Source organism: Anser brachyrhynchus (genome assembly GCF_964034855.1).
Source record: "Anser brachyrhynchus genome assembly, chromosome: 3".
NCBI classification, from domain to species: Eukaryota; Metazoa; Chordata; class Aves; order Anseriformes; family Anatidae; genus Anser; species Anser brachyrhynchus.
In genome coordinates, this window is record NC_137696.1 from 17,918,194 (window position 1) to 17,944,588 (window position 26,395).

A 26,395-nucleotide genomic window follows, 5' to 3' on the forward strand; every position below is an offset into this window, starting at 1 on the left:
ACAGGCGGCTCCGCACCAGCCGGCTGAAGCAGAAGAGACAACAACATGACTTGTTTTGGTTCACTGACCAAACCGTGAAAGAAATAAAAGCTAGATCAAGCCCAAAATAACACTGTTTTGAAAACAGCCAGGAAAGGCACCTCTGACTCTTAACTAACACAGAGGAAGTGGTTAAGAAGGGCAGGCAATAATTAAGACTGCAAGTAACTGTGAAATCAGTTATGATTTTTAAGAGAAAGACGAAAGTCAAAGGACAACAACACCAAGGGAGCAAACTGAACTAAAGGCTCAGGACCGGGGCATCCCAGGAAGGTACTGGAACGAAAAACCTAGTTCAGAACTATCTGGCAGGTCCTTAAAAAGAAATGCTGTAAGGGGATCAGACAAACCACCCCGATGCCTGGAGGGAGGGGCAGCACCGCGGCCCGGTTAGACCGCACTATCTTCAGCTCCCAGGGCCAAGAAGCAAGCATACAAAACATCAAACCAAGCACAGTTACCAGCGGCATGCATGGCAATACGCAGGAACTGGAACAAAACACAAACCCCGGGAAGCCAAGATCCCAAAGCACTCGTCAGCTTGTTAGTAGCATCTCATGTTCACCCTCCCTCGCTGAAGACACTGGCTTTTCAAGAAACTTGCCGGGCTCCTTCTGCTTCCTTGCAAAAAGCAGGTCGCAGGGATACATCCTCCAGGGACTCCACAGTGCAGTTTGGCTTGCCCAAACCCTACAGATTCTGCACTAGGGCACCACCACTGCACTTTTTTACGGACCTGTAGCGCAGCCAGCCCTGCTTTGTACAAGGGAGAAGCAGTCCTGCAGCCAGAGCAGCAGCAGGAGGAATTAAAATAGGCTCGTACCACAAAAAGAGGAGGAAGGTCTGGAGGTCCTGGGTTTCTCGGGTTCCATAACCAACCACCACGATCTTGCCAGAACTAGCAGATGCAAAGCCTGCACTGGCTTAGTTTTTAATATGCACTGAAATTGCCTTGGCAAATTAAAATACAGCTTTACAAGAATAATCCCTGCTTAAAATCAACGTGTAATTAGAGAGGCATGTAAAGGCCAGTTAGAGCTGGGCCCCACTGCAGTTGCCCCTGCCCTCACCAGCGGCACGCACAGCCCCGCTGTCCTTCACGTTGTGACAGCCAAAGCACGGGCAGCACTGGGCCAAGGCACGTCTTACCTGTGGGGGGAAAGCAAAAAGCAAAAAAAACCCACCCCAAACCAACAACTAGGCTAATTTTCCTGCGCTGTCACAAAGCACAAGCTGGTCTGCTCTTCCCCTAGTTAACGCTCTGCATGTAGAAGTCAGCTGTGTCTGTCACAGGGCTTTTGTGAGCCTCCTCTGAAACGTGTTTTGTTTCCTCTGCACCCAGTTGTCCCCTATTATCCCCCGTAACCCAAGTAGCCCAGGTTCAGTGGCAAAGGGGCTTCTAGGCAGCATCCAGCCGTGATCTCACTCCTGGGGAGGCCAAGAACGATCAGAAGTCAGGCGCTGTCAGTCACACAGCACTGCCCCCAGAAATCACCCACAGTTTGCAGGGCACAGTCCTCTGGGCCAGGATTTTACATCTGGGCCAGGCTAATAAGGTACACAGTTCTGCCCAGACCCCAAGCCTTCTGTCATGGGTGCTTTCTGGGGCCCACGCAATGGTGACTATTCATCTGGGCCAAGAACCTCAGGCTTCAGCAATCCCGAGCCTCTCTTCAGCTGCCATTACGCTTGAGCCTCAGTGCAAGAATATTTGTTTGCATAAAGCTCTTCCATTTCATCTCCTCTGTGGTGGCTTTCCTCCAGACCAGATGCAGGCAGATAAGAGCCAAGCAAGCGCTCCTTAGAGTGGACACAAAAGTTGAGATACTGTATTCTTTAGAAAAAGAGAAATGCATTTAAATAAAAAGTACATGGAAATGTTAACTATCGCCCTACTGTACAGCTAATAATAATAATAATAATAAATTTGCAAATTTAAAAGAAATTGCAGTAAGAGTCTTCATAGCTTTAAAGAATTCAAAGAAGCGAGCACGGGGAGCTCACCGGACAGACATCAGGAAGCAGACTTTGCTAAGGGCTAGCCTCTCCCTGCCCTGGGTGCACAGGGAGACCACCACGAGCAACCAGAAATGAAACACTTCGGTTCGCTGGCAAGTTGCAGAGCTAAGGAAACCAACTGGGAGCCTGAAAAAGCAGAGAGGTGATTCTCCTCTTTGAACCTCCACGTGAGAAGGGAGGGTATACGCGATAAGATCTGCTAGCTCCAGCCTCTTGGAGGGCACCGACCGGAATCTGTTGGTTTCTGACTGCTCAGGAATAATAATCCTCCATCCAATTAACGGGGCTTTCTACAGAAAACATGTTTAGATGAGTGTTCTTATAATCCAGCACATCTAAAGTAGCTTCAGCGAGCCAATCTTAATAGACTGACTTCGGAGATTTTAACTGAGCTCTCATTTCCATACAAAAGCAGATTAATTATTTGTGAGCTTCCCCTCTAGTAAACACAAAGTGAGTCACCCTTTCGCTTTCAAAAAGGAAGCTAAAAATGAATACACTGCGTAACCCTATAATTTTTATAGTGTTCCGGGAGGAAACGCCACAAGGGGTTCACGGGACCGGGTACAATTTACCTTGTTGATCACCCTGAGCCCATGCTGCTGTGCGCCAGCTGCTCGGTAGGTGGTAATGGACTTCCCACAGACAGATTACTGACTCCAACCTGCCTCTGTGAGAAGGTGCATAAGGCTTTTTCTGTATAGCTGAGCTGCTCCAGAATGTGAGAAAAGCAGAAGCAAGGCTGCAGCAGAGCCCCAGGGAGCCTGGTGACAGTAGCAGTACCGGCAGCATGACCATTAGCATTTGGTCCTCCAGCTCCAGCCCATTTTGGAGAAGAGAAGTGTACGTGTTCTGGCAGCCCTGCGTGTTTCTCTTCTCACCACCGAAAGGGACAAAGGATCCAACTATCATCTGAGCCTCTTACCACTCCTACTCCCAGCATCCACGTCTTGAACTCTATGAAAGTGGCTTGAGGTCCATCGCATTTGCACTGGCAGAAGTCACAGGTGAGTGAACGTCGCCTCAAGTATTAGCGTGAAGATGCATTAATCGCATTGTGTCTAGACAAGATTCTCCTCATTCACCCAGGTTTTGTTTTTGGTACAAGTCCTGGTGAGTTTTCTGAAGCAAACCTCTCTCCTTGGGACTTGCCTTTACAATATGAACCACTGAAGCACTTCCAACCTGAAATTTATGCTTCCATCTGAGTCCACATCTGGTGCTTTTTGATTTATATTTGGACCTTGGTCCCAAAGCATCCGCAGAGTAGGAGACAGAGGCTGCCTTCTTGGCACGTATTATTCCCATAACCAAAGGCTAGTTACTGGGCCGGTTCTTGGCTAAGAACTGGCAGCGTGAAGAACTCCTGCTCTCTCCACCCAAAATCAATTCTCGGTGTGTAACACGGAGAACAGCGTAAAGCCATCGATGTTCCCGAAAACCTGAGCTGCTTCAGTAACATAAACCGAACTGGCTCTCCCCATTTTGGCAGCAGACCAGCACCTATTGAAAGCAACAGCACTGAATAAATCTCTTCCACGTTAGAGGCTGCTAGAAAACCCAGCAGCCTCTTCACTACTGGGTAGGCACATACGCAAAGAGGAAGAGGTGGGTGAGACCGATCGCAGCGCTGTCTGAGCAATGCAAGGACAGCCCTACCTGCTGCATCAGAAGAGGATGCTGCTGTTCACGAGGCTTCTCCTCCGTCCAGCCTCAGGCGCAATCTACCTGTTACAAGCACGGTTTTCTTAAAAGGAAAGCACTGCGGTCAAACAGGAGCCGTGCTGACAAGAAGATTCTAGCAGGACACACTGCTGCCCTCTGAGACTTGACGGTCCGTACCCTGCCAGCCCCGACGGCTGCCCAAAAGCCTACCTGCCAGGCAGCACAGCTCAGACAGGAGAGAGCTACAAGGTGCCACAGCTGAGCGAGGTCACCAGATGCCACTCTAGCAGGAGCTGCGTTTTTATAGACGCCTTTATGATTTACATTCAAGCCACAAATCCCTTCAATAGAAACAGATGGAGGTGGATTGCGTTGGGCTGTTATCGCCTTCATCAAATCCCCTTTTCTCCCCCCAGACTTTCCTGACAGGCAGATTTCCCTGACCTACTTTTCCAGAAAAGTTTCAGCTACTTCCCCTGAATTGCAATGAGCTCCCACGTGCCAGCAAGCAGCTCCTCGAGAGCGGGCGAGCGAGCAGGCAGCGCCTCCCAGGAGGAGCGGCTGGAGCACGCCAGCCAGAAGCCCTCAGCCCTGCCACCAGGGCAAGCCCACCCTGGGCTGCTGTGGCACAAAGCCACAGGCCAGAGATGATGCAAGCTGGGCTCCGTACGTGAGCAGACACCCGCGTTTCCTCACGGAAAGTTTAAGCAAATTCTGTTCACGCCTGTCTCCACACACAGAGTTCAGAGGAGAGGCCCAGCAGAGACATCAAGGCCCTGAAAAGCGTCCAGAGCAGGGCTGCGAAGCTGGTGAAGGGCCTGGAGCACAAGTCCTGTGAGGGGTGGCTGAGGGAACTAGGGTTGTTTGGTCTGGGGAAGAGGAGGCTCAGGGGAGGTCTTACTGCTCTCTACAGGTACCTGAAAGAAAGGTGTGGGGAGCTGGGGGTCAGCCTCTTCTCACAGATAACCAGTGACAGGACTAGAGGGAATGGCCTCAAGTTGTGCCAGAAGAGGTTCAGGTTGGAGATGAGGAGACATTTCTTCTCAGAAAGAGCAGTCAGGCACTGGGACGGGTTGCCCAGGGAGGTGGTGGAGTCACCGTCCCTGGGGGTGTTCAAGGAAAGGCTGGACGTGGTGCTTAGGGACATGGTTTAGTGGGTGACATTGGTGGTAGGGCGGTGGTTGGACCAGATGATCTTGGCGGGCTTTTCCAACCCCAATTATTCTGTGATTCTATGCACCCACCCACCTCTGAGAGCCCTCCTACAGTCTCCAGGGGTGCTCTCATCCCCCCCCGACCCCAGGATGCTGATTGCTCCATTTTCCCAGTGTCTGCAGCAACGCACGTCTTCTGCTTCCAGTTATTTCCACTGTGAACCGGCGCCGAGAGCTTCCTCGGAGGGGAGAGCAGGCGGTCTGGCTGGCAGGCCTTACACAAAACCACGCCTCAACAGCCTCGGGACCGGGGACACAGGAGCATATGCGCAGAATAAAATGCTCGCTACCGTACCACTGAGTCACGACAGGGATAAAAAGAAAATGCAGAGCTCATCGAAACTTGCAGCTGGGGCAGGCTGCTGGCACAGTAAGCAAAACCACTCGGTTCCAGCTGCCAAAGCACCTCGCCCAGCGGCTCCTGTCAGAGGCTGACAGGAACGCGCTCCTTAAGCCCCGCGTGACAGCTCCCCCGGGATTCAGCATCGACGTTCCTCTTTCTAAGGAAAAGAAAGAAGTTTAATATCATCCAGCGCTTCAGGGAGAGAAACCGGAGGAAGGAATATTCCTACTTTAAATACAAGTGCTGATCTCTGGAAAGTTTCAAGGGTTTCAGGCCATTATTTTGCCAAGAAGAGCCATGTCAGATTCTTAATGCTCTCAGTCAGAAAAGAAAAATAAGGTTGAGCCTGAACAGTCCAACTTGCATTCCTGAAATGCAAATCTAAGCTGCATCCAAGTCTTCAGCACAGCATCACAAATACTCCCTGAAATAGAGCCCTGTGGAGTAAGCCCGTCGATGTGCTGGTGTGCACCGAACACGATCCCACACCATACACTCCCTCAGCACTCTTCAGGGCTGTATTAATCTTCTCCAAGAAGGATTGTTTTGATTTAGGATAATACTGAGCAGGCATCTGAGCGTACAGACCCCTCCGGATCTCCACTGGTGAGCTTTCACCATAACAACTGACTATGTATTCCTGATATTTATTTAAACAAGTATCTACCTGCGTGAGGATTTTCCCCTTTGTTCTGTAGCAGCCCAGCATTTTAAGAAGTTCCTCTGAGAAACCTTACTGAAGGCCTTTTGGGAATCCAAGCAGTCTACCAACGAGATCTAACAGTTCTTATGCCCCAACAAGTCCACGACATCTGAGAGGTAAGTCTTCTTTTCATGGTCCTTTCTTTCAACAGGAACCACACACCAATGTCATGTCTGTCCATGTGCTCCACTGCCTGCTCTTTAGCTTCCACTAAAGATGCTTACTAACCTACAGATTGTCAGAACTCCCTTACAACCCTTACAGAAGGGTGGCTTCTCACCTCCCAGTCCCCTAGGAAAGACACCGTCTGAAGCAAGCAGCTACATACACAGTAGTCTGGCTACTACACGCTGGCATCTCTCCACACTGCTCCAGTGAATCCCATCCCAGGCAACTTGTTCTTTTTTTTGTGTGTGTGTGTGTTGTTTTTTTCTCCTCTCCATTTTTCCGCATATGTTCTTCTGCCAGCACTTCAAGCTGTAAAAAGCTTTTCCAATGTGCCCACTGCAGAGAAAGGCTCCAGCCAAGGAAGCACCCAGGCTGCTCACCATCTGGACCAGAGGGCAGGTCTAGACCAAACCACTGCAGCCATATTCGTCTTCTCACCTCCACCCTAGCTGAAGATATCAAGGTAGTGTTGCGTAGCTGGATACTGATTTGAATTTTTTTCTCCCCAGTTTTGTTAAAGATTCCCCAGTCTCAAACTCCATTAAAATAAAGTTCATTGAATCAAAATGTCAAGGCTAAGAAAACAACGGAACTACAGCCAGGATACACAAGTACCTTTAATGTTCTTGTTCGAAACCAAAGATATTTACATAAAGGAATCCCATATAAAAGAATTCTTGGAGCAGAGTTTCTTCGTAAATGACAGGCATCCCAACCCCAGTGATGGGACACTGCCTGGGCAAGGCCCAACACTTCTGTGTGAGGCTGACCTGTTATTACCACCTTGTCCGTCAGAGCAGAGATAGCAAAGCTGCCGTGCCTTTTCACCCAGGATTGAGAAGGCAAACCAACCTGGATTCATCACAGTGATTCTCAAGGTTATCCATCCTCAGATGTTGAAATCCTTCTATGAACTAACCCATCACACCAGGAGGAATGGCAAACACATCTAGTCACTGATGTTAAATTAATTGAAGTTACTTTGTCTCAAGCTTCCTATTTCTCTAGCCTTAAGAGAGAGAGAGAGCAAACAGAGCTTGGCAGCCTCAGAGACGTGTCAGACACGCTACTGAACCCATCCAGCTCCCAGAAACGTGGGAGGAAGCAACGCTACCACACAGACTCTTCAGCGGAGCGCTTCCCCAGAACCGGCGCAGCTACACCAGACATCCTCGCCTCCCCTCCTTCCTCCTCCAAGGCTCCCCGAGCTCCACGGGCGGCTGTGTGAAGGGCATCCCGCAGCACGCCACCTCTCACAGGACAGCTGGACGGCCACAGGAGGAGACAGTGACGCGCTGCCGCCACGCTGGCCTCCACAGCTGTCACCGAGGGGCACTGCCTTCAAATCGCAGCAGGCCGAGGTGCTCCCTACAGAGCGCTCTTCCTGAAAACGATGCTTCGCCTTATGGTGTCACACTGCTTCCGCTGTCACTTGGCCAAGTGACGAGCGCTCGGCCTGTTCAGCAGACAGGTCCTTATGGAGGCAGCTGAGCAGGAGCAGCCTGCAGATTCACCCCAGGAGGCAATCCTCATAAAGCAGGCACCCACCAGACAACACCTGACAATGACCAGCAGAAGATGTCCCAGTGAGAATTTGCTCCAAAAGCCTTCTCAGATGTTGTGTCCGTGGCTTACCTAAGGCTACCAGTCAGTAGCAGGGCTGCTCAACCACAACTGCACCCTCCCTGGTCCACAAGAGAAGACAGCCAGAACCTGGGGAAGGATACTCCCAGACCTCTTTAGCACTGATTACTACAATATTTGTGGTCAATAATAAGAGAACCCAACGTATTACTTTGAGATATTGCCCAGCCACGTCTTTGCTGTGTGTGAGCATTTACAGCTCTTACCGTAGGCCACTGGTGGGCTCCTCACCGGTGCGGTCAATCACTGGTCTGCACGCACAGCCAGGGAAGGGAACTTGGAGAAAGGGCAGAGAGGCAGAGCAGGGCCAGCCAGCCGAGGGGAATGAACTCCCAATGCTCTCTTGAAGCACTGCAGCCAGCTGGAAATCTCAGTGTCACGAAATTTCTGGGCTCACACAAGCACTTGACAACCACAAGCCCAGGCACCGCCAGCAGCTGAAGAACAGCCGGCTCACGGGCCTGTAGGAGAGGACTTTTGGGGTCTGCACCCGAGGGGTGAGCAGTGGTAAGTAGAAGTAGGAGTTGAGACCTCAAAACCAGAAGGCACTGATCTTAAAATAGCAGGAATACCTGCTCAAACCGGGACGCCATACACACAGCAGAAGCATGCTCCAACAGCCCTAGTCTAGGTGCTGATTGTCAAAGGGATGCCCAGGATCCCATCCAACAGTTATTTTTAAGACCTGGGTCTTTAACTTGAGCTTTTCATTAGGCTGCGTGGATATCCAGGGCAGGGTTCAGCCACTCACTGGATCCCATGACCAGTACAGAAATAGCTCACGGTTATTTTATCGCTGACACTTCTGACCCGTCATCTGCTGTGACCCCCTCTCCACACATGCAGCCAACCGAGACATCAGAAGCAGGTTTCTTGCAGATGGTTTTGACAGAGCACAGCTGGCGATGGAATTTCTTTTCCTCCTTACCGGGCGAGCAAAGAAGCCACAAGTACTTTTCTTTATTTGCGGCTGCACAAGAGGTGGACGTGCTGCCCTTCCCGAAGCCCACTGCTCCCAAGGAGGCAGCTCCTCCAGCCCTCCTCTGTGCACTGCTGGACGATCCTAAACTTACACCGGGGCACAGAAAAAGGGAGTCTTGGTCAAGGGTGTTTGAGTACAGGACACCAACAGGCAGAGCAGCAAAAGATGCCAGACAAGTATCTTGCTAGCACGAATTCATGGAGCTGGAGGCTTTCCAGAGGAGAGAACACAGTGTTGGTTTGTTACTGCAGAAAAGACGTTCAGTAACAAGGCACAGGGACAGCAGGACGCAGATCCACAGGAGCTTCCAGGAGCAATATGTTTCAAATGTGGGCTAGGAAATACTGTTTTGCTGTCTTAAGTCTGGATTTGGGAGTACCTAGAAGGACAGAAACAGCCTGCTATCAAAGGGCAGCAGAACTGCATCAAAAGCTGACTTCTAGCCATGCCCACTGCATAAACATTATCCAAAAGTCAGCCATGTGAGGAACGAGAGAGGACACCAATCATGAACTTCTCCCGGGCCCTCTTCAGCCTCCCAGCTGGCAAACAAACCAACAACCAACTATTCCAGGAGAGGACAACGTCTCTGGAAGAAAGCTTCCCACTCAGGCTGTGCCAAATCGGCAGGCGCACAAGGGCTGGCCCCTGAGGGATTGCCTTCAGCACCTCTTGGGCCCTGCTCCAGCCCCAGCCCTGGGGAGGAGGAAGAGGAGGAGGAAGAGGTCAGCCACGTCCACGTGCGCCTGGCGGCTTGTTTCCAGTTGCAGGAGGATGCAACTGCTCCGTTAGGGCAGTGCTGCCAGCAGGATCTGAGGATGTCAGCAGTCTGTTCTGCCTTTCTGCCTTGCACAAGTCGCCCACGTGCATGGTATTGGTTCATACAAGCCTATTTCAGAAGGAGTTGAGAAAGTTATTACCATTATTTCTACCTTTGCCTGCTCAATCTTGTTGTCCTAGTTACCAGAGCCCCGGTGTCTAAGGCAACCAGCCTTGGCAAGTAAGCAGCAAAACGCGATGAGATGCAACACAAATATTTAAGACGACTCTCTGGAATAGCAGAAGTAGAAACAACTAACGGTAGTTCTGTGCCCCCAGCATCGCCCCTAGGTCTGCTAGACTCCCCGTCAGCCCCACAGGAGTCCAGGAACGGATGCTCAGGCGTGCTTGTGGTACACCCGGGAGGCACGTGCTGGGCTGCAAACCCAACTCACACAGGCAGGAGCTCTCCCTGCACACCCCCTCGCACAGAGTTAACTCCGCAGCAGTCCCGTGCCCAGACTGAAGATCAGCACCGGTGCTACCGTTCAATAAATGGCCCTTCTCTGTCCACGTACGGCCTCTGCAGCACCCAGGCTCCGTGTCCCTAGCGTGCTGGGATATTTCATGCAGGCATTACACGGCATCTCCATCTGGGAACTGCAGTAACATGACACTCCTGTGGTTTCTGAGATCAGGAACAGCTCTGCGAGAATTCAAGCCCTGATTACATATCTGCTTCTCTGTTGTTTTCTTATCATACACGTCCAATACCCAGAACATCCCCAGGGACACGCCAGTGGTATCACTGAGTCAAAAGTCGCCTTCAGCAAACCGTGTGGCTTGGGCGGTGTAAGGGGAACCACAAAATGATCAGACACACACATCCATCTGGCAACTATCTAGCCTTGGAAGAATAGGGATATTATAAGAAAACATCATTATATTATATATTACAAGAAAACATATAATATTATAAGAATATATAAGAAATTATATAAGAAAACATATTATAAGAAAACATTCATCTGCCTTGGTACATGTGATAAAATAACTCCATGTGCCTAAGCAGGCGTTACGCTGGGCGGATCAGCCACGGCCACTCCAGTTCCCCACTTTCCAGCCCCTGACAGACAGGGCTGAGAAGCACAACGGGAACCAAAGGGTCAGGTCCAAACACTCGGTCAGTCCCTGAGCCACCGAGAGGAGCTGATACTTTCTGCTCTCCATAGTCCAGCAACTCTGAACTGTTATGATCATGACCCAAAAGTATATTCAACTGCATAGAAAGCCCAGCTTGCCCTGAACATGAAGTACACAGTAGTGCTGGGCACCTCACAAGAAAAATGAAAACAAGGCGATTGTGCTGAGATGGATGGTCAAGATCCTGAAGACAAGAAAATGTCAGTCCAGATATGCATAAAATGCCCCACAACACATAACCAGAAGGATGTGCTTAAAATGCAATCTAAAGGAAACAAAAAAAAGACTGTTATCTCTCCCCAACCCTTAATTTCCCTATTTTACAGCCATGCCTAGCATTTAATTAATCAGTTTCTTACCTGCTAGAAAGCATCCACATGAAAGGGGAAGTTTCGTTTTCTCCCACGGTGATTCACGTTGTCTCACACAAAGAGATATATGCGCCCAGGGCCCTGTGAGCATCCTTACAAGAAAGCTTTGGAGCTGCGGAACAGAATTTGTGAGTCTGTGGAGCCAGCAGGGCTTAGGACTGAGGTCCTAAGTTACCTTGGGAGCTTTAAAAATCCTGCCTTCGAGGGCTTAGCTCACAGCCCTGTTTGAACTACACTCCACTTAAACAAACTCCAGAGGAATAAGCTGCCCTGCAGCAAGAGCTGCTTTAAGAGCTGTGTTTCTGCTTAAGTCACTGATGTCTTTTCATCTAAAATGAAAACAGCAAATTACTTCCAAAAAGCTTGATTTTAAACTGACCAAAATGCATCAGAGCCAGGAGGCAATGAAACCCTTTCGCTACTGTGGTAGGGAGCAAGCAGGGGCTGCAAGGGGGACAGCTTGGGCATCCCGCGTGGGCTGCAAAGGTACCGTGGGCAGGTCTTTCAACAACCATCACGACAGATTCCCCATGTTTTTCCATCTGAAAGAACGACACGTTTGAGATCTCCAAAGACTGCACGCACCGCTTTCAGAGCGGCGTGCGCGTCGTTGCGTGCAACTCCAGCAGCTTGCTCTCTGTTGAGAAGTAGCCTGGCCTGCTTCAGCATAACAGGCAATAAAAACACAGCGCTAGGCTCAGCGAAGTGCAGTGAGTAATGCTCCGAACCACCTTATAAGGGCTGACAATTAGTCAGGGCACAGCAATCTTCCAGCGTTTTCCAAAATCCCAGAAAAAAATGGGCCTTTCCCACGCCCTCTTGTTTGCAGCATCTCTCAGGGCTTGAACTTAAGCACCTGATGCTGAGCACCTGGCTAAGCCTCAGCCACGCAACACCGCGATCCCTTCGGCTTGCGGTATCAGCAAGAGTCAGCAGGCTTAATGCAAATGCTCCTGTCGGCCCCTCTGGTTGCTCGCAACTGCCACGTAGGAAGCAGAAATTATTCCAGCAATTCCAGAGACAACCTGAAACGTGAGACTCATCCACCATTTGCATTTCTGTCAGCACTGCTTCTGCCTCCCCCTGCAATATCACAGCTCAACAGCAAGCCCAACCTCACCTCCGGTGATGCTGCGGGATGCGAAAGCTCCGCAACCGAACACCCGCACAGCACAATCATAAATCCCACACGTGCACGTGTTTCACGGACAGCAGACACAAGACACAAGGCCAACTGTGTATTTTTAGGGGTTGTTAGCTCTTTCTGGGAGCTAGCCTTGATTTTGCACAGCTTCTGATTAGGCTGGTATCTGAGCACCGGTGATAACCTGTCTAGCACACCCCTCTGGCTCCTGCTTGAGCTGTGTCTGGCTCAAGATTGTGAAGCTCTGGGAAGATGGCTGCCGCTCACTCGGTGAATGCTGTCAGCTCGCAGCCCAGCTACAGCACGGCCGCTTGGGCTTAAAACACCCCCGTGCCCAGGAAAATCTGTACCAGCCTCACACATAATGAAAAAGGACGAGTTCTTACACACACACACACAGCTTGCAATCCCCTTGGGAATCCCTGTGCTTCGCTGCAGCTCCGCTGTGCCTCGGTCCTTTCAGAAGAGCCTCTCTTCCAGTTGCAGACATATTTCCATTTCTGCAGGGAATTTTGTTCACAGAGGCACCTCAAGAAGGTGCCAGGGGTTGACAGCAATTGGTAACACACCCGGCAGAACTGGCGCTCGGTGAGAAATACTTTATTCTGCCCCATTATCCTACAAATCACCTTAACCGAGGCCACAATGATCGAAACAGACACCAGTGACAAAACAAGAAGGAGAGCTGAACCAGGAAGACCTTCTCCTGACACAGCCGCCCCTGACAGAAAACGCAGCAGGGCTCCATTTGGCGCGCCTCACGCCGCAGGCCGTGCCTGTCGGAGAGCTGCCGGGCAGCCCCCAGTCACCGCTCACAACGCGGCTGCTCCCACACAGCTTTCCCCACCACGCCCCCGGGGCTCCAAACAGATCTCATGGTTCTTTTCCAGGCTCATTTCAGGCCCTTGCAAGAGCTGTTCACAGGGACTGAGCATCGCCCTGGTTCTCTGGGGACACCAACATCCCTTTTGGAGGACGCTGGCAAGCCAGCAGGCCCCGTGCCTTGTTCTCAGCTCCCCGTGATTCCCCACCACTACCGTGTGTTTGAGCACATGATGAACTGACTCAACCTGTTAATCCAGCAAAGAACAAACCTAAAATAAATAATAATAATAAAAAATAATGAATTGTTTCCTTGCGGGCCAGCACTGAGGCAGCTTGCCACGCACACGCTGCAACTAGCAGCAGAGGAGGGCTGCCAGTCCCAAGCTGTGGGGCTGGGACTGCCAACTGATGCCATCCAAGGTGTCCCACCCGGTGTAGGGTCTGGAATTCTGCCTGGGACAGGAACAAAGCTCTCCCCCTTTCTTTTGACCAGCCCAAGGCGTGAGTCATCTGGGGGAAGGGCTTCCAATGCCAGGTGTGCCCATCGCCCCGGCACAGCTTCCCCTCAGGGCGAGACAGCAGCAATTAGCCACTTCGGGGTGACTCTCACCTTCTTCTCCTTCAGCACACCAAAGTGTGAACACAGCTCCATTGTGAAGGCACTGTTGGCTTGATCTGAGCACTTTTATTTCATCTGTTTTGTCCTGTGCCCAGTCCTGCAATCTGCTAGTGCGATTTCAAGCGACAGCACTGGCTGTGCTGTGATGAGGGCTCACACGACAGCTTTGGGTCAGGTGTCCCAGCTATCTGCCTCACAGGAGATGAAAGATGCCAAACAACATCTAGTTTTTGAAAAAAATTTTTTTGAAAAAAAAATGAAAAAAAAAAGAATACTGATATTTGAGAAGAGAGTTAATAGAAAACCACTCAGTGTCAGGATCACGTCAAAGCCCAGCAGGCGAGACTTCCTACTGGGATATTTTTCCATATTTTTGAGGATCAGGTGGGACATCAGTTTTAGAAATCTGTCTGGCCCGGCCTCCTGGAGAGCATACACAAGCACCAGACTTGCTCGGGTAAACCAAAAATGGCAACACAACAAAAACCTATAGAAAAATGATCCATCGTTTATCACTAACAACATAACCTCGGTTGGCGTCAAGCCATCTCTGAAATGTATTGTCCTTTCTGTAAGGTATGTCAAGAGAATAAGAAGCTACAAGGCTGAGAAGGTGCCACCCCTTCAGATAGGGGATGCGGACAACGCAGCGGCCCACTTTCTGGGGTCACTATTCCGGCAGTGCAGTGTTCAATACTCATTGGCAGCAGTCAAATTCAACATTTGCCAAGTTGAAAGCTCCAGAGAGGGAAGCTCAACAGCTTTAAAGTCACTGCTGCATTAAACAACACCTGACCCTTTATACTGAGAAGCAAAGCTAGGGCTTTCGGAAGGCCTGATTCCCACCCTGGCACAGCAGAACTCCACAAAGGTAGAGCGAGCCATGGGATTTGCTTCCCACAGCGGTCAGCCAGCCTTTCAGACAGCTCCCAGAAGGGCTGCAGACAGCTTTCCTTCTCTGTATGCCCAGGGACAAGCAGCTGACAGGAAATGGCGGCACTCGGCTTGAGAAAAGATTGATTTTTTTTTTTTTTCTTTTCTAAGAAATAGGATTTGCAATTACCCAGTTTCCCGCTTGGTCTAAAAGCGGAGCCACCGATGGGAGATCAATATCTGAGGCCGATGCTGCAGACAGCTCGAGTGCCCCTGCCCCTCTCTTGGGGAAGGGAGGAGGTTTGGGTGCAGGGGAAGTGGAGGTTTCTCGGGAGGAAGGAGTAAAAGGCGAGGCATCCGTCCCCAGCAGCCTGCAGCACTGGCATTTCTCCCCTCACCCACCAAGCGAGGAGCTCCTCAGAAAGGACTGGAAAGCAGACACATATGTTGCCCCCTCTGCACCAAAAACGAGGCTGACTAATCTCACCCAGGTCCATACAAGAAGAGACGGAAGTCAGCTAATGTGGATGAAGGAATCAAAAACCACAGGAGCCTTCCGGCAGCCACGTTTCAAAGTGGGTTTCCATCCAAATGTCTTTTTGCTTGCCAGCGGAGCTGCGGAAGGCAGCAGAAGGCTCTGCAGTCCCACCGGGCAGTGCTCCTCTCTGTCCAGAGGGGCAGCATCCCTGCCACAATGCCCCACTTCTCCTTTGGGCTGGTGAGAAAACCAGCTGGGAAGGGAGAAAACAACTCCTACCGGCTTATCGAGGCTCCCTGCTAGGGGTGCCAGCTGCTGAGAGCCAGAGCTGGGTTTTACATCACCTCATGCTAAGAAGTCGCCCCAAACACCACTTTCAAACAGGCTTTTCCATCCGCATCCCCTGGGCACGAGAGGGCATTTTGCACGCTGCAGTCATAGCCCCTCGCGCTTGCTGCAATCCTCATGTGTTACTAAACTATTCGCACTACAGGTGATTCAGCAAGGCAGCCAGCGAAGCCTGGAAGCCTGCCAACAGCCATTGAGAAACAGCTTGAAATGCATCCCAAAGGACAGGGGAAGAGAAAAACAAAAAAAAGAAGAAACAGCCACACACCTCAAAGCTCAGCTTTCTCCGATCTGCTTTGAAGCAGGTGCCTGAGGAAGGAGCTAACGCTCACCAGGTTTGTTCCGCTCCAGAGCTGTGACCGCAGGGCTGCCTGCCGTGGGGAGCAGGATTTTATATCCAGCTGGGATAAAGCCCAGTCACCCACAGCACAGAGGCAGGTTTGGTGCTGAAAGCCTTGTTTTAGGGCCAATCTCACCCATTTCATCTAAAAGCTGCGGCCCCTGGGAAACACACAGCTCGTCCTGCTGGAAAATCCCTGATTGCGTTAGGCACCTTCCCTCAGAGCAAAAGCTGCGTGAGCCTTCAAAGTCAGACCTTTATCCTCAAGGACAGGAAAGGCTTGGCGTTCAGAGGATGACATTGCCACAAAGCATCCCTCAGCAGCCCGAGCAAAAGCAACCTAAGCCTGCCCGAAGAATCACAGCGCTTTAAAGGAAACCTCCCGGTGTCGATGCGACAGAAAGCACACACCGAACTCTGGGAGGGAGGGAAGCAAGATGGGCAAGAAAGAAAGTAGCCCTGTGAGCCCTGGGCAACTCGAAGCACTTTTGTTCTCAGGTGTGTCCATGTGGAAGAGGCCACTAATGTCCTTCCATGAAAGAAGAAAACAGAATCATGCTTGGACAGATATATTTAGGGGGCACTTGCTGTGGACCTGCATATATACCACGAGAGAGCTCGTGAGCTTCACTCAAGCACAAAGCACAGCGGGTAAGGAAGCATTCAGCTTTGGTGGATTTGCTGTATGTTTGTCCTCCACATGGGAAATTTATTATTAATGTGGTGAAACTCAGCACAAGCAGAAAATCCTTGTGTTTCAGGCTGGAAATCTTAAGAAAGCATCTCAAACCCACCGTCTGGTGACCCAAGATTGGCCATGAATGCACACACGTGGATTTAAGTGCAACACAAGACTTCTTGAAAAGGTATTTTAATCAGTCATACCCAACCCCTTCCACACTCCCAAGCCTGAAAAACTCTCCACTACCTTGTTTCACTGCTCTGGTCATTTTACTTCCAGGCTAACAGCTGCCTCGCCGCGCTATCTGTCAATAGCAGACCTACTCCACAAGCAGGCTGCTCGGCAGCTTCTTCTCCTCCCAGACACCGCAAGCTGTCGTGCACAAGAACAAGGTCACTAGGCATGAAACAGACTCCATCCATCCCTCGTTACTCATTTTATCCAATCCCAAGGTATCACTCAGAAGCAACAACTGGCGCTTGCAAGCCCCTGGACATCCTGCAGGTACAGAGGCTAGGGTGCTGAGCTGGTACTCCCCAGGGAGCCCACAGGAGCAGGGAGAAGCAGGAAGGATTAACAGCTGCGTCACCACAGCTCAAGTGCAGAGGTCTCTTGGAGCACACATTTCCAAATGTCCTTGCCAAAGGTGCTTACTTGCCACAGAGGTCCACATTTTTATCTTTAAGGTGCATGCGCACACCTATTTTGGTTACGTACCCAAAGAGGAACAGATGCTCTGCAGAACACGCATCTCATCTTGAGGGAAGAAAAGAGTCATGATTGCAAAATAAGGGAAGAAGAAGTTGTTCAAAAGCCTCCTTTCAGGCAGCAGGAGGTAATTTCTCTCAAACCCAGAAATGAGCAAGTCATCTCCCTTTCAGTGGCTTCATTTCACACAGTCAGTCAAGAACCAAGAGCCAGGGCACTCCAAAGGTACTTCCAGAAATCCTCACACAGCCTAGTTTTTAAAAATGTATTTATTTATTTATTAAGGAGATTATTTTTCCCCAACATTTGTTGTTCTCCCTGCTGCTGCTGAGGATGTCCCTCATCTTGGTCTCTGCCCTATTGCTTGGACAAAGAAGCCATGTCAAAGGCAACTCACCAGCATCATCGATGACCCAGGGCTCCTTCTCGAGGGCTGTCAGCAGCAAACATTTGCTACGCACTGAGCTGAATTGAATTGATTTTCGGGTTAAACCAGAATTGAACTCCAAAACCTCACGTGCTTTATTTGTATCATCAGATACAACTATTGCTGGCAAAACCAAATGTAGCTCCACATTTCCCTTTCATAACCTCTTTCAGGGTGCTGTGCTGCCGGCTACGACAAGGAAGATGCTCTGCAGAGCTGGCTCAACATGAGACCCCCCCAGCAGAGGAGGAAACTGAACACTTGTAACCTCCACAGTAAAGCCGCTTTGGCTTGAGATCACGATATCCACTCTGAAGGCAGAGACCAGGGAGCTTCTCGCACCGCTTACTAACACGGACCGCTCGATCAGAGCTACCCTGGATTTTAAACCTTGATCTACTTAGCGTTGCCTTCTGCCCCAAGAGTTCCACCAGCCTGCGCATCTCACAGCCAGCTCTCCTTGAAAAGTCATTTACGTTCACAGTGTTAGGAAAAAAGTAGGTTGTAATTAAGCGGAGTTATTAATCTTTTGTCACTTGGGAGCCCGAGCCTATTCGTATTCACGTCAACAGGAGTGCCTGGCACCGCCAACAGGATCGGACACCAGTGCCTCATCGTTTTTCAGAAGAGAAGGTAAGGTCTGGGGGCCAGTAACTGACTGCCTTGCCTTCCTCCTTCACAGGCACCACACCCCTGCCTGCAGGGGTAGGGAACCAAGACTCCTCCGCCTTAATTGTGGTCCAATTGTGGCGCCCGGATTAAAGGATGGCAGTAATTGGATTGTTTGTTGTATTCACAACCAATAATAAGGTTAAGAGCTTTCCTTTCCCTCCTCTCGGCCAGGCCCCGAAGAGGCAGAGGTTTAGGGCAGGAGGGAGGTGTTAAAGCCTTCCTCCCCCAGCTGCCACAAAGCAGCACTGCGGGCTGACATGCCTCACCCCGCTGGCTTGCAGGCACGTTTACCTCCGTACGTAGGCAGCAAGTGTGCTTTGCTGTGCAGAGGATGAATGGAAGCACTTGAAACCACTCTCCTGTCACTCCGCATCCCTTCGCATTAAATACCCACACGGATGCCTCACTGGAAAACAAGGCACCGCTCAGATTGTGCTTCAACTACTGCTGCTAGTCATCAAACAGCCTGGCCTGAAAACACACCGTCCTCTCCCACCCCCCTCTCCCGCACTTGCATCGACTCTTTGCAGGCTGTCTTCTCCGGCACCCTGCTGGAAAAGGAGAGCCAGGACCTCCAACCTCCCTTTAGCCACCAATTTCCGTGAAACGTGGATCTTCGCAGTCTATGCCCTTAACGAGCCAGGATGGAACTGGGCAACTGGATGGGGAGTTGACTCGTTTATTGGCAACACCCAAACATTTGGGGACTGGGGGGGGAAAAAAAAAAAAAAAGGAAAATTGGTTGAGGGCAACCTAAACCAATCAAGCGTTGCCCCACCAGGCGCACAGAGAGCTGCAGTGATATAACCACATCCCCCAGGCTCTGCTACGGCCAGACTTCGCTGCTTGTACAGAAGGAAGCAATTCGGAGTTAAGATCTGGTTCCAGGCAGAGAGGGGAAATTTAATCCCTGTCTCTGCCACTTCTTAGCTGTTGGATGAACCACTTCACCTCTGCTTCCCCCTCACCCATGCCTATCCAACCCAGGGAGCACGGCCCCTGGAGAACAGGCGGCACCCACCACGACGGGACGCGGGACTCTGCCAGAGCCTCCTGTCACCCCAGCTGGTTTCCAGATAATAAATGCATTGTCAAGAAGCCTCTCCTGAGGAGGTGCTGGGACCCGCCCGGACAGCCTGTCCCAGCACGCCCAGCGCCCTGCTCACACGGCCATTGGCCTCTCTCACACTCCGCTGCACGCTGCGTGGAGACCCATGGCCCCTGCCGGGAGCGAGGGTTTTGCTCGGCACAAACAGACCTTAAAACCTCGGCGGTAAGTCCACAAAAGCCCCATTTCCACACGGTGCTCCTCAGACCTTCCTCCAGACTCCACCAGCTTCCATGATCCCCCGAGACGGGTCAGAGGACCCCCAGCCCGCAGGGTCAGGATGAGGCAGCGAGGAAAGCGCTGCTGGCAATGGGGCTCTGAGAGGGCTCCTCTCCTGCTACTCCCTTCTGAGACCCTCAGGCTTCCCCATCTCCACTCCTCAGGCTGTGGAGTCAGAGCAGAGCCCCCAGCCATCTCCTCTGGCTTCAGCTTTCTCTCTCCAGAGCGCATGAGCAGTCTCCTAAGGCCCCATTTTCCCCAAGAAGGACAAATCCCTGCCTTGGCAAGCGCTGGCACGCTAGCTTTCAGAGCAACACCGCCGCACGTCGCGGTCGCTTCTGCTTTACCACACAGCTCCGGTCACCCCAGCACAAGTGAGGAAACAGCAACACCACGGCATGGAAATGAGTGGCTGGGAACAAAGTGAGGGGCACAGGAATGGGAGTGAGACACAGAGCAAGCAGCTCCAGATCCAGGATCCGCATCTAAGCCTCGCTTCCGTGTCCAAACCACAAGGTCGTCTTCCTGCTCCGCTTTCAAACGAGCGACTTGTTTAACAAAAAGCACGTGATGAGATTCATTCCTGCTGCATAACGGCCTCCCGAGAAATGTGAGAAAAGAGCCGACCAGCCAGCCAGTCGGTGGCGAGGCTGCGTCCGGCAGCAAACTTTTTTATTGTGTTTTTTTTACGGGCAACACGATGGGTATGTTACTTGGGAAACATCACATCATTCGCTAGCATCGCTCACTTCAGATCACTGCATCTGAACTTCCCACTGTTCACTTAGGATCTAACCCAAAAGCAACCTCAGGGCAGACGGAAAACCCAAAAGTGCAAGTTTTGAAGAAGCATTGTTCTCCACTCAGTTTGGCCGTGCTGAAATCAGGTGTTAGCGTGGCTGAAGTCACAGACCTTTTTTTGGCAAATTAACAGGTTTTTGACTTTTCTGTCCACCAGGGCAGCGGAACTGTTGCACCGGCTGCCCCCAGGTCCAAGACTGCTCTGAGAAAGGTACAAACACACCACACCTCCACGGAGCCACGGCACGAGCAGCCGGCCGCGATGCCTGTTGCAGAACAGCTCGTTCGCTGTGTCTGCGGGCTAAAATAAAACGTGCTAATGAATTAACCACCACAAAGCGGTTACAAAAACACCACTTGCAGCCTTGTCTACCAGAGGGAAAAAAAAAATACATACGTGCTTAAGACAGGGTGACAAGCACCTTTCAACAAGGTTTGAAGGCACTAACGGGGCTGCAGGGCAGGCCGCAGCCCGACACCCGCCAGCTGGCAGGGCCGGCCAGGCCGCACCGCTGCCTCTCCAAGTGCGCTGGAGAAGGGCCAGTGCGGCCAAGCCGGGAAAAGCACTGAAACCAGGTCAAGGTCAGCCCGCAAACCCACAGCAACTTCCTCCAGGTCTCGGCTACGGGCAGTTGTTCAGGTGCGAAGAGGCAGCAGCCGGGCAAAGCCTGCCGCGGAGACTTCAGAGACGAGGGATTCTCCATCGTCCACAGTGTCCACAGAAAGGAGCCCGTGCCACACGGCAGCTTCTGAAACCCAACTCTGACAACTCACCTAGTGATGGTGAGCATAAAGTTTTCCTTACGGCTCCCTGCTTCTGTGATTCTTCACCACGACAGCAAGCCCACCTACCACCCCATCCATTTCCTCTGCTGGTGTCTTCAACAGCGGGCAAGCGCCTTGTATCCGACCCCCCGCAGGCTCAGAAATCTGGCACCACGGTATGAGAGGTCTCCCGATACATACCACGATACGGCACGTTTCAGAAGAGAGCATATTGGAGACCAAAGTGGCACACGGGTGGCAGTGCAGCCCTGCGGAAAAGACTTGGGCATCCATTTTGAAGCTTCTTCAACTGGAATAAAAAATGTTTACATTTTCCTTAAAAAAAAAATAAGTTTAATTCTAAAGAATTGCACAGTAAAGATCCTTCACTCAAAAACAATTCTCACCACAACTGGTAAACGTGTATCTAGGCTTTTCAGCCACTTGCTCAGGTCCCTGAAATAAGGGGTGGTGCTCCCCGAAGGAGTAGGGCAACAGACAAGGTTAGCCCCAGGTGAGCGTGAACATCTCATCAGTCCGAGGTGACACGAGCAAGGCGTAAATGCAGAGAAACGGGAACGTTGTCCTGTGCTCTGATGGGAGATTAAGGAACATAACAGGCAGAGGAAAAGCTTCAGTTAAGGGACTCGATAAACACCAGGGGAAAAAAAATGAGTAAATTATTCATATACACAGTATGCCATGAAATTCAAATGGACATCCTGGGTCTGCTTCTGACAAAGGAGCACACAAGAAAGAAAGGAATACTCAGAGCCAGCAGCCTCAGGCAGGAGGTAGGAGCGGACCGAAATAAATGGCAATTGACGGGACTGTATTTCAGGGAAGTGCATCCAAGAACATTCAAAAAGCCTAACTACAGGAAAAAGCCTGCTATTCACTAAGAGAGAAAGAAAACCTCAAAGCTATTAAAACACATCCCACGAGCATTGTCCAGCTGAAAAACAAAAGCCATGAAATAACGAGTTGTGGCTGCTGCAGCTTCGCAAGTAATAGCCTCTAAATCCTGAGAATAAAAGAAAATTAACTAGAAAACAGAAAAATTAAGATTCATAACTGAAGATTACTGAGTTACAGGTGTGCAAGGAAATAGAGAAGCAAGGAAAAAACATGAGAACGGTGCCAAGATTATCAGCAGGAGTGTGCAGGGCCTTTGAGGGAAAGGAGCAATGAGAAGAAATTGGATGTATAAGTAAGGTGGGAAAATCAACAGCCTACTAGAAAATAACTGAAGGAACACAGGAAAAATGCAGAACAGATGAAAGGGAGCTCTTCTAAAATATATAAGTAACGTACGCCTAAAAACTCTGACCTAAATAATATGGATTCAGAGACACTACCTGAAAACCAGGCAACAGAATTGCCCACGAGACATTTTGGATGAATATGATCTTCTTCCCTAGCAGAGAAAAAGTGTTAAAGAGCAATTAGAAGAGCAGCAGAAGCCTTTAGAACGGGACTGGTCTTTTCTTACCGGTGTAACAGCACAATAGCCGATTGTTAGTGGTCTTCATTTCTGGAAAACAGAACTGAAGGCATGAGTTCAACCATCATCCTAAGCTGCCTGTACTATGAAAGGAATTTGGGTATCCTACGCACAGAAAACCAGGTAAAGTACACAGCTGTGCAGGGAACCTGGGCATTTTTTGTCCAGGCGATTGTCCCATATGCACCTATCTCTGGACCTCGTGTTACTGAAGCCACGCTCACCCTGCAGAACAAGAAGGATTTCCAGTGAAGGTCTAAAAAATCAGCACGAGGAAGAAAATAAGGAGGACCTAGAAAAACGAGAACACAACAGGAGATTTTGTCTACCGAGCAGAATCCCTCGCTGGCTTAGACCGCACGAGCCAGGAGCAACAGAAACCGCCCGCCAGATGACAGCGGGCAGTAAATTGTAACGGTGCTCGCATTGCAACAGGCCTGCAAGGAAATGCCCGTGCAATTTTGGGCTGTGAGCACAGCGGATGAATCACCCCGCAGAGCGGGGAGCGGTCTCCGTAACCACAGCGGCGATGTGCTGAGGCACCTGAAACACCGCGCCTCTCCTCCGGGCCCGCCGCTGCCGGCGTATGGAGGCACCTGAACAAAGCCACCGCGCCTCGTGGCGGGGCCAGCTCCCCAGAAATATATACATACATATATATATGTTATATGCCAGCAGCATGTGCTCAGAAGGGAAACACGGCGCGGAGAAATCCCAAACGCGCTCCCCTGTGCCGGACGAGGCGCAGGGAGGGCCGGGCAGCGGGCGGCATACCAGACATGTCGCTTCGCAGGCGCGTCGCCAAGCCCACGATATTAATAAGCAATCAGACGGCCGCTTGGAACATTTTGTTTTCTCTATAGGACAAAGAGGAAATCATAATTCAGACACGGCAAATATCACCGGTTACGAGACTGCTTCCTTAGAAGCCGGGGCCTCTCCCAGGCGCTCCCTGCCTGGAGCTGCGCCGTCCCCCCGTGGCATCCTACTGCCTTTTGGGGGAATAATCCGGAGCCATTTACTGCTCCCCGAGCAGCTTCTGCTGAGGCTGGAAGCTGACCGTGAAAACCCCTGATTTACCCAGGGAAGCACTGGAGAGCACCAGAGGCAGACAAATGCTTGTTATTCCGGCTGGAAGGAGATGGTTCCTTAAAGGAACACCGAGCACGGGGGTGTTCACCACCGAGCCAGCCTCGGAGAGGGGAATTTGTAGGGGCTGCAGAATAGACAGGCTGCGCTCACGCGGGGACGGAGCAGCCCCCTGAGCCCCCAGGGCTGCGGGATGCTGTGTAAATAAGTGTACCTGTGTCCTCGCGGCATGGGCTGTGCAGGGAGAACCTGCCTTTGCTCTCTGAGCTCAGCCACAGCAATCCACGAGCCGAAACGCTGCCTGTATCTCGCACCTCCAGTTCGAAACGCCACGACTTATCGTGGAACCAACATCCACAACACGCCGGCCGTGTCATGGAAAAAGAGCAAGAACGAACCCAATCAGGCAATCTTATCTCGTTTCCTAATTCTTTAAGAACTCGCACTCGTGGCCTCTTGGATGTTAAAGGGAGCACGCAGAAGAGCAGAGCTATTAACAGAGGTTGAAAAATAACACTGCTTGGCAAGCCCGAGCCCCAGAGCGTGTTTGCACAAAGTCCTTCCACGCGTTTCTTCCAAGCGCGCGGAACAATGCAAGCACAGCACGGCGCTGCTTCGATGCAGACAGACATTTTACTTCAGCAACGCTTCGGCACACACCTCTCCCAGACTGGCCCCAAAACCAGAGAGACCCCACCAGGAAGGACGATACCTCCAGTCCGAGAGCGAGGCAACCCCCAAAACTCAACGGGGACTTGGTTCAGTGCCCTGGATTCCTCCCCGAAATCCTCCCGGCCTGGGCACAGCCCCTCGACAGCCCCTACACACGCTCAGGGCCGGGAGGATTAAGACCAGGCACGTGCAGAGGACAAAAGCCCCATTACCCCTGACTGGATGTTGTTTTGCCACCGCTGCCACTCCTGGAGCACAGCCGGGCACGGGGACAGCGTAGCGGGGTTCCTGAGATACACAAGCACAGACCCCCCAGGAACCCAGATGAGATTCGGGGCTGGGAAGGAAGAATCGCCTCCCATCTGCTACTCCCAGCTTCCACGTGCGAGGGCTACGTCCACACGCGCTTCACCATCGCCCGGCTCATCGCTCGACACCCACAACCAGACACCACCTCAAGGCACTCGGAAGCTGTACCGCCGCGTCCTGCTCCACACGCAGCACCCAAACCTGCCCCCAAACCTGCCCGCATTCCTCAGGCACGCGTTGCGTGCTCCTTCCAGGCTGCTGCCCGCGGAGCCCAGGACCTCCATGGGCACCACACCAGCTGGGCAAATTTCCAAACATTTCTGCTCCCAGCTGTCCGGCTGCTGGCCCCCCATGCTCCTCGCTCCCAACTCCTCAGCCTCCTGGTGCCCCTTCCAAGGGCTGGTTCTTACCGTGATTTCTTTTCCCCATGCGTTGGGCTCCTCTTGGCCCGGCGCTTGAGCACATCCCTGGTGGGCATCCCAGCAACGCGCGGGTCATAGACTCACTAGGGTTGGAGAAGACCTCCAAGGCCATCTGGTCCAACCGTCCCCCTACCGCCAATATCACCCACTAATAGGCTCACGGAGGTTGGAGAAGACTTTGAAGACCACCTGGTCCAACTGTCACCCTACTGCCAATATTACCATTAACAGAATCATGGAATCATTGAGGTTGGAGAAGACTTCCAAGACCATCTGGTCCAACCACCTCTGGACCACCCATATCACCACTAATAGAATCACGGAACCACTAAGGTTAGAGAAGACCTCCAGGACCACCTGTCCCAACCATCCCCTACCACCAGTATGACACATTGATAGCCTCATTGAGGTTGGAGAAGACCTCCAAGACCATCTGGTCCAAATGTCTCCCTACCACCACTATCACCACTAATGGAATCATTGAACCATTGAGGTTGGAAGAAGACCTCCAAGACCACCTGGTCCAACTGTCCCCCTACTGCCAATATCACCTACTAATAGACTCATTGGGGTTGGAGACGACTTCCAAGACCACCTGGTCCAACCATCCCTGTACCACTAATATTACCAATAATAGAATCATGGAATTGTTGAGGTAGGAGAATGCCTCCAAGACCATCTGGTCCAACTATCCCCCTACCACCAGTATTACACACTAATAGACTTGTTGAGGTTGGAGAAGACCTCAAAGACCACCTGGTCCATCCATCCCCGTACCACCACCATCACCACAAATAATCACAGACTCGCTGAGGCAGAAGGAAGCCTCCAAGGCCACTACCATCACCGCAGACTCATGGAGGTTGGAGAAGACCTCCACGACCACCTGGTCCAGCCATCCCCGTACCACCACCATCACCACGAATCATCACAGACTCATGGAGGTTGGAGAAGGCCTCCAGGACCACCTGCCCAACCATCCCTGTACCACCGTCATCACCGCTAACAGACCCACGGAGGAGGTAGGAGAGGACCCCCAGGACCACCGGGCCCATCCGTCCCCGTACCCCCACCACGCCCACCACGCCCCATCCCCGCACACCACGCCCAACCTCTCCGTGACCACCGCAGCGCCGGTGCCCCCCTCCCGGTACGCCCCATCCCAAGGCCCGGCGGCACCTCCCGGTACCGGGGCCCCCCCCGCAGCTCCCCGGGGACGTCTCGGCGGGCAGCACCGACCTCCCGGGACCCACCCACCCCGCGGTGCCCCCCGCGGGGCT

General features: G+C 51.6%; 1 protein-coding gene and 1 long non-coding RNA gene across 2 annotated transcripts in view; both read right to left on the reverse strand.

Annotated features, from left to right (window-relative positions):
• The window catches only part of LOC308191800 (phosphofurin acidic cluster sorting protein 2-like), a 50,923-nt gene that overhangs the window by 24,259 nt on the left and 269 nt on the right, over positions 1-26,395 (reverse strand). The window lies entirely within an intron of this gene.
• Positions 6,137-26,381, reverse strand: LOC308191810. The gene is made up of 2 exons (XR_013948288.1): positions 21,527-26,381; positions 6,137-21,429 (listed from the first exon to the last, which is right to left on the reverse strand). It is a non-coding gene; the product is annotated as an uncharacterized lncRNA (long non-coding RNA).